An 11464-nucleotide genomic window follows, 5' to 3' on the forward strand; every position below is an offset into this window, starting at 1 on the left:
ACTGTTTTAAGCAATGGGGTGGATTCAAGCAAATCGGGTTGGACACAGTCCCTGTCCCACAAAGGGCTCACAATCTTAATCCCTATTTTACAGATGAGGTAACTGAGGCACAGAGAAGTGAAGTGACTTTACCAAGGTCACACAGCAGACACGTGGTGGAGCCGGGATTAGAAACCTGATCCTTCAGACTCCCAGGCCTGTGCTCCACTAGGCCACATTGCTACTATTTCTACTACTACTACTACTACTACTACTACTACTACTACTACTACTACTACCACCCATCAAGCACTTAGTACAGTGCTTTGCAAGCTGTAAACGCTCAATAAATAGAGTAGATTGATTTGACCAGCAGTCTGAAGCCTGACACGGTGACTGCCTCTAGACTTCTTTCCCACTTCTTCCAGGTGGATTCCAGACCCACTCTCCCCACTTCCCAGCCCAGGCATTGGTTTGTATTATCAGTGGATCTGGATTACCCACAGGACTCCTCCCTCCCCATTCATGGAGACAAACAAGAATTGGATATATGAAGCAGCAGGACGGAGTGGATAGAGCATAGGCCTGAGAATCAGAAGGTCATGAGTTCTAATCCCAGCTCCGCCATTTGTCTGCTGTGTGACCTTGGGCAACTCACTTCACTTCACTGTGCCCCAGTTACCTCAGCTGTAAAATGGGAATTGAGACTGTGAGCCCCATGTAGGACAGGGACTGGACCCAACCCAATTTGCTTGTATCCACTCCAGTGCTTAGTACAGTGCCTGGCACATAGTAAGTGCTTAATAAATACCATAATAATAATTATTATTGTTGTTATTATTATTATTATCATGTGCACCCCAATTGGATAGTGGAGAAAAAAGGCCAGTAGGCCCTAGAAGATAGAGTGTGGGCCTCTTCTAGACTGTGAGCCCACTGTTGGGTAGGGACTGTCTCTATGTGTTGCCAACTTGTACTTCCCAAGTGCTTAGCACAGTGCTCTGCACATAGTAAGCACTCAATAAATACGATTGATGGATTGATTGATAGGAAGTCCAAAGGCTCTGGGCTCTAATCTGTGACCCACCTGATTTCCTTGTATCTACCCCAGCACTTAGAACAGTGCTTGACACATTGAAAGAGCTTTAACAAATACCATCATCATCATCACCACCCCACCTCTGCCACTTGTCTGCTGTGTGATCTTGGGCAAGTCACCTCACTTCTCTGTGCCTCAGATACCTCATCTGTAAAATGGGGATTAAGACTGTGACCTCTATGTGGGGCCCATGTGGGACATGGACTGTGTCCAAATTGATAGTTTGTGTCTACCCTACTGCTTAGTACAGTGCCTGACCCATAGTAAGTTCTTAACAAATACCATAAAAGGGGAGAGGGTGTTAGAGAAGCAGCATGCCTACTGAAAAGAGCACAGGATTGGGGCTGGGAGTCAGAGGTCATTTTTCAGAGGTCATGGGTTCTGATCCTGGCTCTGCCACATGTCTGCTGTGTGACCTTGGGCAACTCACTTAACTTCTCTGTGCCTCAGTTGCCACATTTGTAAAATGGAGATCAAGACTGTGAGTCCCATGAGGGACATGGACTGTGTCCAACCTGATTATCTTGTGTCTACTCCGGTGCTTAGAACAGTGCTTGGCACATAGTAAGTGCTTAACAAATATTACAACTATTATTATTATTATGGGACTACTTATCCCAAAGAGTGAGAAAACACAACCAGGTAAGAGAGGCCCCTAGCTGAGAGGAAGCTTTGTGGGAGATTGCATAAAATAAAATAACCCCAAGAGGTCAGCCCCAATTCATTACTTTTCTGGCCCCTCTGGGGAACAGGGGAAAGATGAGCCCTCTTTGTATTGTAGTCACTTCTGATTACACAGAGACTGATAATATGAAAAAACAACAGCGGAGGCCAGGGATAATCACTTTCCAGATTGCTATTCCTCTCTGCTTGGGCCTCTAGGGAAGGCTCCTCTCTATAGATGATCCATCTCCATTCAAGTAGGCAGAAGATAAGGTTGGAAACAAGCACAGAAGGATATGATTAAAAAAACAGCAACCCAGAGCTAAAGCCCTAGAGAGTGATTCCAACTCTATCCTCTTCCAAACTCCAGCTAGAGAACTGCAATGTCAAACTAAAGATTTGGGGAGGTAGGAATATGCGTTCTGTCCAAATAAGAGTAATGATGATAATTGCGGTATTTGTTAAGTGCAATCTATATGCCAAGCATTATAATAAGTTCTGGGGTAGATACAAGGTAAGCAAACAGTTCCTGTATTCCTGGCGGCTCCCAGTCTAAAGAGGAGGGACAAAAAGTAGCTTAGCCTCATTTTACCAATGGGGAAACTGAGGTGCAAAAAACTTAAGTGACTTGCCCAAGGTCACACAGCAGGTAAATGGCAGAATCGGGATTAGAACCCAGTTTCCTGACTCTGGGGCCCGTACTCTTTCCACTAAATTGTGCAAACCTGCCTCTCCTCCGATAGCCACGGCAGGAGCTCAGGGCCCTAGGACACCAGATGTTTAAGGGTCATGTAGCGGCTCTTTCTGGGGCCAAAGCAGGAAGATCTCCTTCTTCCACTCTCCATCAGGCTCCTCTCTCAACTGGTCTAGTCAATCAGGTATTGGACCACTGCATCTGGTTCTTTTGCCTTGACTCCTTTCTAAAAGCTCTTTCATGCAGCCATGGTTAAACATAATAATAATAATAATCATGGCATTTGTTAAGCGCATATTGTGTGACAGACACTGTACTAAACGCTAGGGTGGATCCAAGCAAGTCAGGTTGGATGTAGTCCCTGTCCCACGTGGCTCATATTGTGTGACAGGCACTGTACTAAATGCTAGGGTGGATCCAAGCAAGTCAGGTTGGACGTAGTCCCTGTCCCACGTGGGGCTCACAGTCTCAATCCCCATTTTACAGATGAGGTAACTGAGGCCCAGGGAATCAATCAATCGTATTTACTGAGCGCTTACTGTGTGTTGTACTGTACTAAGTGCTTGGGAAGTACAAGTTGGCAACATATAGAGACAGTCCCTACCCAACAGTGGGCTCGTAACTTGCCCAAGGTTACACAGCAGACAAGTGCCAGAGCCGGGATTAGAACCCGTGACCTTATTACACCCAGGCCCATGCTCTAACCACTTTGCCCTGCTGCTTCTCTAGAAACATGATCCCAACAGGTGTGTATGTGTGTTGGGGAGAGAAGGGGGAGGGGAAGGGGTCAAGGACAGTACTTGTTTCTTGAGTGCACTGGGGAATAGCAGTGACTCACCCCAGAAGTGGCCCCATTTGATAATTGCCATTAGTATGCACGAGCCCGTGACGTTCTTTAGTAGCCCCAAGGCCAAAAGTCAGCACCCTAGCGTATGTCTTTTCCACTCCCGACCTTTTCTGTTTTAACTTTCTCCTGCAGAATCATTTTGACTCCTTCAGCCCAGTTTAGATTCACAACCTTTAGGAAATCCCTGGGTATCGGAAAGGAAACGATAATACACAATGAAAGTCTCTTCACTTGTCTCTTCCCGGGGATGCATCTATCAGTTCTGCTCAGTGATCCCAGGATCAGACCGGGGATGTCAACTGCTCCGACACCGACAAGCTCTCTGAGGCTTCCCAGGCGGCTTGTCATTCCCTCCTGGCTCAGTCCTGGGAGACAGACATAGTATCGAGAAGTCAGTGAGCCTTTGTTCTCGTGGCTTTCATTCTTCCTTTGCCCAACTGGGTGTCCTCTCGATGATGTTCAATCTCTGTGCTCTTGGCCATTTTTTGCTGCTCTCTCTTCCTCCATCATCAACAACAAACTTCTCCTGAGAGAACCTGTGGGTGGAGGGGAGGCTGTGGTTTCTGGGGATTGGTTACATAATAATAATAATAATGGTATTTGTTAAGTGCTATGTGGCAAGCACCGTTCTAAGCAATGCGGAAATACAAAGTCGGTGAATATCCTCCAATCCAATGGGATGGACAGGTTCAAAAATATCTTTTTCTTACCACCCTTTTCACTTGATGGGCAAATTTGCATTTGTTTCATAATAATAATAACAATAATGGCATTTATTAAGTGCTTACTCTGTGCAAAGCACTGTTCTAAGCGCTGGGGAGTTTGCAAGGTGATCAGGTTGTCCCACCTGGGGCTCACAGTCTTAATCCCCATTTTACAGATGAGGGAACTGAGGCACAGAGAAGTGAAGTGACTTGCCCGAAGTCACACAGCAGACAAGCGGCGGAGCAGGGATTAGAACCCATGACCTCTGACTCCCAAGCCTGTGCCCTTTCCACTGAGCCACGCTGCTTCTGTGACGTTATTAGGGGACAGTTTTACCAACAGGCCAAAGACACTGCCACTTCTATTCCATACGGACATATGTCTGAAATACTGCACAGAGGGCCCCGCGGGCTTTTGGGATAAGTTAACCGCACCAAGGGGCCTGATAGTAAATGTGCCTCTCTAAGCCTGTAACTTATTTCCAGGAGGTAGTCTGGGCCTTGGAGAAAAAATTAGGAACAATATATTATCCTCTAGACAACACTAATAATATTTCAAAATCCCTTCTGAGCAGTGAGCCAGGCTGGGTGCAATATATAATTCCTCTGATATTACCTCTCTCAGTTGCCATAGCTCATATGTTTAATTATTGAAAATACTTCTTCCCGATCTTTCATTATTGACTCTTGTCTAATAGGGCAAGTCTTAGAGGACAGAAGGAGACTATGGGAAGAGGACACAACTTTTTGGAACGTCATCGCTTTATTCTCTCAGCAGCAGTCGGGGTACTGCATTTTTAATTCCGAATCCACTGTAACTCAAAAATATTTGACATCTGATAAAAATACGACACGGGCCCCTATTTTCTTGACCTAATTTGCATCTCATTGTTAATGCGCAGAGAGCTAAGTCAGTGGGTAGGCTTCATTTGAAATCTTTCGACCCTTATACTTCATTTTGGAGATTAATTCTTCTTTTTGTAATTCCCAGTCCGTATCTGCAAATTCAGAGGAAAGGTTTGCAGCCACTCCGCAGGGCTGTCAACGACTGTCAATGTCTCCGTGGGGCCAGGCAGAGAAGAAAGCAGGGTATTTTCGGCTGAAGAATTCACAAGTGCCAAAGAGGCAGGTGGCACAGACTGGCTGATGGCCATATGCTCAAGACCCTGGGCAGCACTGCTGGGTGAGTTGGAACCAGCACTGTTTCCCTTGCCTTGGCTTACAGCAAAGCCAGGTCCGGAGCCTGGGATAGGAGGGAGCTGGATAGATTCATTCATTCAATCATATTTATTGAGCACTTACTGTGTGCAGAGCACTGTACTAAGCGCTTGGGAAGTACAAGTTAGCAACATATAGAGACGGTCCCTACCCAACAGCGGGCTCTCACAGGATAGATATGTTTAGAGCAAGTCAGTCCTCCCTATCTGCAAGGTGGGGTTAAAATTATTATGAGAAGCACATATATATATATATATATATATCATCATCATCATCAATCGTATTTATTGAGCACTTACTGTGTGCAGAGCACTGTACTAAGCACTTGGGAAGTACAAGTTGGTAACATATAGAGACAGTCCCTACCCAGCAGTGGGCTCACAGTCTAAAAGGTACATATATATATATATATATATATATATATATATATATGTATATGTATGTATCTTTTGATTTGAAGATTTGAAGATACGGACTGGGAACTACAAAGAGAAGAATTAATCTCTAAAATGAAGTATAAGGGTCAAAAGATGTATATATGTATATACATATATATATATATATATATATATATATATATATATATATGAGAAGCATATTGTATGAGAAGCATCATGGCTCAGTGGAAAAGAGAACGGGCTTTGGCGTCAGAGGTCATGGGTTCAAATTCCACTCTGCCAACTGTCAGCTATGTGACTTTGGGCAAATCACTTAACTCCTCTGTGCCTCAGTTCCCTCATCTGGAAAATGGGGATTAAGACTGTGAGCCCCCCGTGGGACAACCTGATCACCTTGTAACCTCCCCAGCACTTAGAACAGTGCTTTGCACATAGTAAGCACTTAATAAATGCCATTATCATTATTATTATTATATGGAGGTGATCTGTCTGGGATTGGAATAATAATAATAATAATAATAATAATGGTATTTGTTAAGTGCTTAGTATGTGCCAAGCACTGTTCTAAGCGCTGGGGGAAATACAAGCTAATCAGGCTGTCCCACGTGGGGTTCACGGCGTTAATCCCCATTTTACTTATGAGTAACTGAGGCACAGAGAAGTGAAGTGACTTGCCCAAAGTCACACAGCTGACAAGTGATGGAGCCGGGATTAGAACCCACAACCTTTGACTCCCAAGCCCGTGCTCTTTCCCAAGTCACGCTGCTTCTCTATAATAAAAATAATTCTGGTGTTCGTTAAGTGCTTACTGTGAGCCAGGCACTGTAATAATAATAATAATAATAATGATGATGGCATTTGTTAAGCACTTACTATGTGCAAAGCACTGCTCTAAGCGCTGGGGATCAGGTTGTCCAACGTGGGGCTCACAGTCTTGATCCCCATTTTACAGATGAGGTAACTGAGGCGCAGAGAAGTTAAGTGACTTGCCCAAAGGCACACAGCTGACAATTGGCAGAGCAGAATTCAAACCCATGACCTCTGACTCCAAAGCCCATGCTCCTTCCACTGAGCCATGCTGCTTCTCTGTACTGAGCGCTGGGATTGATACAAGCAAATCTGAATAGAAAAAGCATCTTCTTCACCCTTTCAGAGCAGATGCGTGGCCTAGTGGATAGAGCACCAGCCTGGGAGTCTGAAGGACCTGGGTTTTAATGCCAGGTCCTCTATTTGTCTGCTGTGTGACCTTGGGTAAGTCACTTCACTTGTCCGTGCCTCAGTTACCTCATCTGTCAAATGGGGATTAAGACTGTGAGACCCATGTGGGATGAGGACTGTGTCTAACCTGATTTCCTTGCAACAATCCAAATGCTTAGTACAGTGCCTAGTAAGTGCTTAGCAAGTACCACTATTATCATGACTATTATTATTATCATCATTGTTACTATTATCAACCAGAGCTAACTGGGTGACTTCCCGGAAATATTAGTAAGCAGTGAATTTTGTATTTCAGTCACTAGATTAGCAAGCAAAGGAAGAGAGAGCAGGATAAGGAGGCATGGAATGAGGGGAGGAGGAGGGGGGAACTGCTTAGTACAGTGCTCTGCACAGAGTAAGCACTCAATAAATACGATTGAATGAATGAAACTGCTGAAGGAGGAAAATTCTACAATAATAATAATAATGACATTTGTTAAGCGCTTACTATGTGCAAAGCACTGTTCTAAGCCCTGGGGAGGATACAAGGTGATCAGGTTGTTCCACGTGGGGCTCACAGTCTTAATCCCCATTATACAGATGAGGTAACTGAGGCCCAGAGAAGTTGTGACTTGCCCAAAGTCACACAGCTGACAACTGGCAGAACTGGGATTTGAACCCATGACCTCTGACTCTCAAGCCCGTGTTCTTTCCACTGAGCCACGTTGCTTCTGGGAAATGAAGTCCACTGTTGGGTAGGGGCCGTCTCTATATGTTGCCAACTTGTGCTTCCCAAGCGCTTAGTACAGTGCTCTGCACACAGCAAGCACTCAATAAATACGATTGAATGAATGAATGAATGGTTTCCCAGACAGGTTGGGTTAATCCTACTCAGCCAACGGGGCACTTCCAATTGTAAACTGGAGCACATTCAGGAAAGTACATCCAAAGCAAGGCTAGAGGGATTTCTGAGACTCCTAAAAGATTAGTGGAAAAAACACAGACCTGGAATCAGGAGACAAGGGTTCTAGTCCTGGCAATGCTACTTGAGTGATGTGTGGCAAGTCGTTTAATTCGGCTCTAATTCGGTTCCCTCATCTCTAAAATCCAATCACTCGGTACAGGGGTACTGTACTAAGTGCTTGGGAGAGTACAATAGAGTAGGAAGACCTGATCTCCTAAAATGGTAATGAAATGCCTGTTCTAGCTCCTTCATAGATTCTGAGCTTGGAGGACAGTGATTAATAATAATAATGAAGGCATTTCTTAAGCGCTTACTATGTGCAAAGCACTGTTCTAAGCGCTGGGGGGGCACAAGGTGATCAGTTTGTCCCACGTGGGGCTCACAGTCTTAATCCCCATTTTACAGATGAGGAAACTGAGGCTCAGAGAAGTTAAGTGACTTGCCCAAGGTCACACAGCAGACATGTGGTGGAGCAGGGATTCGAACCCATGACCTCTGACTCCAAAGCCCGTGCTCTTTCCACTGAGCCAAGCTGCTCCTCCAATTGTAGCCAATCTGATTATCCTCTATCACCCCCAGGACTTAGCACAGTGCTTACCCTAATAAGTACTTAATCAATATCATTATTATTTAGTAAATCCTCAGATGTATTAGGAATTAGCCGACAGGTTCAGTGTGACGCATCACCTATTAATATATGATCAAAATTACCAAGTATAAAAATTCAGAGAAAAGTTTAAGATATTCCTTTAAGAAGCTGACAGAACGAAAGAAGATAAAGCAGAGATATAAATAGTCACAAAATAAACTCCTTTACACTACTCATTTTAAGCATAGCAATGTCAGCATTATTTTACATAAAACATATCATTAACAGAACTAGTGGAGTAAATGTCTAGGAGAGGAGGGGGAACTGAGGTCAAATAAATACCCAGCAGTGAAAAAGAGAAAAATCAGAGAACACACTGGATCCGGGCCTATAGATAGGCCCAAGTGTTACTCAGAGAGTAAGACACAGCTTCAGAGTCCTTTTAGACTGTGAGCCCACTGTTGGGTAGGGACTGTCTCTATATGTTGCCAACTTGTACTTCCCAAGCGCTTAGTACAGTGATCTGCACACAGTAAGTGCTCAATAAATACGATTGATTGATTGATTAATTTTCCCAGCTCAGGTCCAGGCTACAATATTGCACTAGGGTCAACCATAATAACTGTGATATTTGCTAAGCACTTACTATGTGCCAAGCATTCTAAAGCGCTGGGGTAGATACAAGATCAGGACAGACACAGTCCCTTGTCCTACACGGTGCGCACTAAGTAGGAGGGAGAATCCCCATTTTACAGATGAGGAAACTGAGGCACAGAGAAGTGAAGTGACTTGCCCAAGGTCACACAGCAGGCAAGTGGCAGAGCCGGGATTACAACCCAGGACCTCTGACTTCTGGGTCCAAGCTCTTTCTACTAGGCTACACTATTTCCCAACAGGTACTTGGTTACCGAATGGGGATGGGACTGTGTGCTAAACCACCCACAAGTCACGATTAGTGTGAAATTCCATTAGCTTCTTTATGGATGGGAAGTATCCTTACTCTCCTCTTAGAGTCGTAATGAAAAAATAACTGATTTGAGGATATCGGCTCATGCTCCAAACACTGACAGGCATTTGAGGAAGTATGTCTATTGACATCTAATTTACTGCAGCTAATTTGCTAAATGCCAATTAAATGCCTGAACATTCCTTATCACTGGAATGTATTCCCCGAATCTCATTACCCGTTTTTCATTGCTTATGTAACTATGACTTAATTACATGGCAGCCAAATTTATCTTGTGGAGGAAGGGTTTGAATGCATCAGCCCGGGGAACAGCCACCATAGATCATTGCCATGTGACAGCCTGAGTTCCCATAAATTAAAGGATTATCGAAGACACTGGAAAGATTTCTGAAACTTAGCTGCTAGAGAAATTCAATATCTTGCAATACCGGAGTTAAGTAATGTAAGGTTAGAGGGTGAAAAATGATTTCATTCACGCAGTGAGTGTGTTTGAACCCTTCTCGGGCATGGAAAATCTTGCCGACACAGTGACTTGGAAGAAATTCCTATATAGCTTCTGACAGGGCCACAGACTAACTCCCCATAAAGAGGGATTATCAATACCTTCTTACTCAGCCATGAAAATTACCATGAGCCAACAAGGTCTGAAGTAAATCAGGGCACACTAATGAAAAGCAGATGGCAGGCCTCAGTGCAGTAGCGCAGGAAACGTGCCTACCAACTCTGTTGTATTCTCATTCATTCATTCATAGTTATTAAGCACTTACTATGTGCAGAGCACTGTACTAAGCGCTTGGGAAAGTACAGTACAACAATAACAGTGACATTCCCTGCCCACAACTAGCTCACAGTCTGAGTTCACTTTTCTGTACACAGTAGCACTCAATCAATCAATCAATCAATCGTATTTATTGAGCGCTTACTATGTGCAGAGCACTGTACTAAGCGCTTGGGAAGTACAAATTGGCATCACATAGAGACAGTCCCTACCCAACAGTGGGCTCACAGTCTAAAAGATGAGGGAACTGAGGCCCAGAGAAGTGAAGTGACTTGCCCAAAGTCACCCAGCTGACAAGTGGCGGAGCCGGGATTTGAACCCACGACCTCTGACTCCAAAGCCCGGGCTCTTTCCACCGAGCCACGCCGATCGGTAGATTTGAAAACAGCGGGGACTGGATTGGTGCAGACTTTTTGGTGCACGGTATTTATTGACTGCTTACTCTGTGCAGAACACTGTACTAAGCCCTTGCGAGAATATAATAGAATGGGTGGACATGACCCTTGCCCACAAGGAGCGTTGTCTAGGCAGACATTAAAGTAAATAATAATAATAATAATAATGGCATTTTTAAGTGCTTACTATGTGCAAAGCATTGTTCTAAGCGCTGGGGAGGTTACAAGGTGATCAGGTTGTCCCACAGGGGGCTCACAGTCTTAATCCCCATTATACAGATGAGGTAACTGAGGCATAGAGAAGTGAAGTGACTTGCCCCAAGTCACATGGCTGACAAGTGGCGGAGCTGGAATTTGAACCCATGACCTCTGACTCCAAAGCCCGGGCTCTTTCCACTGAGCCACACTGCTTCTCTAAAATGTAATGAGGTCCCACCGAGATTTGAACTCGGATCACTGGATTCAGAGTCCAGAGTGCTGACCATTGCACCATGGAACCTACATGACAGATAAGGGGAAATGGAAGAATGCAAGAATATGTACATGAGTGTTGTGGAGCTGAGGGTGGAGGGAATATCAAGGGGTAACTGGCAGTTGCTTCTGAAAAGCTGGGTGGTCCAGTGGATAGAGCCTGTACCTGAAAGTCAGAAGGACCTGGATTCTAATCCCAGGTCCATCACTTGTCTGCTGCTCGACCTTGGGCAAGTCACTTCACTTCTCTGTGCCTCAGTTACCCCATCTTTAAAATGAAGATTAAGACTTGAGCCCCATGTGAGACAGGGACTGTGCCCAACACAATCATTTTGCATATCTGAGCCTCAGTTACCTCATCTGTAAAATCGGATTACAAGTGTGAGCCCCATGAGGGGCAACCTGATTACCCTGTATCTACCCCAGTGCTTAGAACAATGCATAGCACACAGTAAGTGCTAAACAAATACCTTTGTTATTATTATTATTATTATCTTTGCC

General features: G+C 44.5%; 1 non-coding gene across 1 annotated transcript; it reads right to left on the bottom strand.

Annotated features, from left to right (window-relative positions):
* Nucleotides 1-10919: 10919 nt before the first annotated feature.
* TRNAQ-CUG lies at nt 10920-10991 on the bottom strand. Its single transcript has one exon. It is a non-coding gene; the product is annotated as a tRNA-Gln (tRNA).
* Between the last annotated feature and the right edge of the window lie 473 nt (nt 10992-11464).

The sequence above is a fragment of the Tachyglossus aculeatus genome, chromosome 21 (genome assembly GCF_015852505.1).
Source record: "Tachyglossus aculeatus isolate mTacAcu1 chromosome 21, mTacAcu1.pri, whole genome shotgun sequence".
In the NCBI taxonomy this organism is placed as follows: domain Eukaryota; kingdom Metazoa; phylum Chordata; class Mammalia; order Monotremata; family Tachyglossidae; genus Tachyglossus; species Tachyglossus aculeatus.